Source organism: Sinocyclocheilus rhinocerous, unplaced genomic scaffold (assembly GCF_001515625.1).
Source record: "Sinocyclocheilus rhinocerous isolate Xijiao unplaced genomic scaffold, SAMN03320098_v1.1 scaffold1702, whole genome shotgun sequence".
Classification (NCBI taxonomy): Eukaryota; Metazoa; Chordata; class Actinopteri; order Cypriniformes; family Cyprinidae; genus Sinocyclocheilus; species Sinocyclocheilus rhinocerous.
This window is the reverse complement of record NW_015636534.1, coordinates 3,583-6,526: the sequence shown is the minus strand read 5'-3', so window position 1 is coordinate 6,526 and position 2,944 is coordinate 3,583.

Below are 2,944 nucleotides of genomic sequence, written 5' to 3'. Positions count from 1 at the left end.
CTCCCTCCTCCCTGAGCGGGGGAAATCCGTTGAAGTTTACCTCACTTCGGAACATGGGCTGGAACTGGGAACCGCTGATGTAGCCTATTGTAGTAATGTTTTCTCTGGTCTGTGAGCGTAAATGCGTTCAGGGGGCGTGGCTTTGGACGGCGATTGCAGGGAGGGTGGGACGTTCGCTTTCAGTCCTATCAGGCTAAAGTTAGCATTTTCCAAGATCTCCTACTGCGCCTTTAAGACTGGTTTTGTGGTCTAGGGTCACATATATATTATATATACACACAGGGGGCTAACAAGTTTAACAAGACAAGACACACCTGGGAAGGCTAAATAAAGTGGAACCAATTTACAAACTTACTACAAACTGACTACAAAAACCACAGGAAACACGAAGTGACATAAAAGTCTTAGACAAGACACAGAGAACATGTAAACAGTGGTGCTCTTTGCTGATACAAAATTATCTAAAAAAAAAGTTAGTTTTTCAGCAGGTTGGCAGACTAGAATTTTTACTGAAATGCAACTTTGATGTAAAACTGCCAAACTTTCATAGACGAGCGCTTACCAACACTACTTATCACCTCACAAATATACCATTTGGAATAATAGAGATATTAAATATAATAGAAAAACAAATGCCCTGAAAAGAAAGGTTTAAAAATGTCATTCTATGGGGTTTGAGTGGTTTTTGAATTGTTGGAAATTCTCAGAAGCCTCAATCCACCAGAAATAGGAGTTCACAGTATTTATCTGTCAGGGGTAATCATAGACGCATGATACAACCAGTGCAAGAAATACTTTAAATAGCCAACATGGAAAACACTTGGAAGGAAACGAACACAAAGTACGTCAAACCACGATGAGAACCGACAGAGGAATGAACAAAATGTGGAGTACTTACACACAGGCTTGGGCAAAGATACATCAAAATGTATTTTATTTTTAAAATACCTTAATTTCAAGTGTATCAAAATAAACTACAAAATACAGCAGCCACACCATGTATCAAAATAAACTACTGTATTTTTGTATTTTAAAATGACTAAAAAATACTTTTACAAGGGAGCGTGAACTTTCTTCACAAACCTTTCATCTATTTGATCTATCCCTCACCTTTACACTGACTCAGCTGATTAAGTAAAGGATGTTTGATAGCAACAGCTCTTCTCTGCCCGAGTCATGCAATAAATCTGACATATGCAACCAGTTAACAGATCAGATATTCACATATCCCTGTGGTCTCCCAGATGAAGGTTATAGTTTTAAAGTAACCAACACTTTAATGTTTAACAGCTTGCGAATGACTCATAATTGTATCCTAATTTAGTTACTTTGTGTTTGGTAACGAAGGGCCTACTTTGCATCAGAAACACTGACTCAATGACAAACATGTCATTCATAAGAAGACAATTGAGGCACCTGTTTTCATAGCAACTAGTTTCTAACTACTTAATCATTTGATTGTTAATCATAAATATAATAATATATTATGTGTCAGGCAGTCATTCATGCAATGAAACCAGAACCTTACAAAGCCCTCAAAAGCTGATTTCAGTCATTACTAGAGAATTAATCCTGTTATTCGCGTTAGAATACTGGTCCAAATAATTAGTCATTCTTTCTGAAGAACTTGGTAATAGTCATAACTAGTGGGTTACCATGATTTTAGAATTAATTATACATTATGCATTATTCATATTAATTATCAATCTGTAGACAGTAGATCTTTAGTAGTTCTTGGGGAGGTATGAAAAAACAGTAGTTACTGATTAGCTGCACTTTTGGCTAAGCACTACTAACGAATTCATTAATCAGAGTTTCTTGTTAGATTACTAGAGTGCTTATATTGCATTACTCATGTGTTCTTGTGTAGTTATTCATTAATGATGGAACGGTATGTATCATAAATACTGCCCATCCCTGCTTACACATAGACAACTAAACTACAAACAAGTGAGATTAATCAGTAGGTCTAACCAAGGAAACACAGAGAACACAAACACAAAGAAACACAACACGATCCAGACATTGTCTGTTTAGAAGGTGTAGATATCACAAGCATAAGAATTAAAATCTATGTGTAGTGGCAATACTACTCCCCCTTGTGTCATTATATTGGAAACACAGAATCATTGTAACAAATAATATGCAACAAACCAATACAATTATAATGATATTTAATTATGTTTAAAGAGATAACTTTCCAAATCATTCAAAAAATATACTATTAAGAATATACTATTAAAAGGTTTAAACATGAACTGAATGTATATTCTGCACAAATGTTATCCCACCTATTCTGGAACTGCCTTCTTGTTAAAAATACTGGAGTGATGCTTTTAATCTCTCCGTTAAAGGAAACAATATACTCTGTTGCCAATACAATGACAAATATGTCATCTTATTTTTAATATACATTTCTTAGTTATTTTTGGGAGATTCTGTCATCACAAGTTGTTTCTGAGTGAATTGCAATGTTATGCGACGGTGAAGCTATGTAAAAATAATAAAGCGGACCTGGTGTTTCAATAAAATAAAATAAAAAGTTTAGTTCATCTTGTTGAAATCTAGTTTGAAACACTAATTTCTACATGAAAAGAAATTCACACAAGTGTTTCATAGATTTTTTAAAAATATTTTACAGATGTTCTGCCAAACACATTAGAATGAAACCAGAAGAAGCGTGTATCACAGTTCTGCTGCTGTGCCCTAGTTGGCCACCAGATGTCACTGTGTGTTTGTTTGAGCACACGGCTTGTTGTGTGTTTGTTTGAGCACACGGCTTGTTGTGTGTTTGTTTGAGCACACGGCTTGTTGTGTGTTTGTTTGAGCACACGGCTTGTTGTGTGTTTGTTTGAGCACACGGCTTGTTGTGTGTTTGTTTGAGCACACGGCTTGTTGTGTGTTTGTTTGAGCACACGGCTTGTTGTGTGTTTGTTTGAGCACA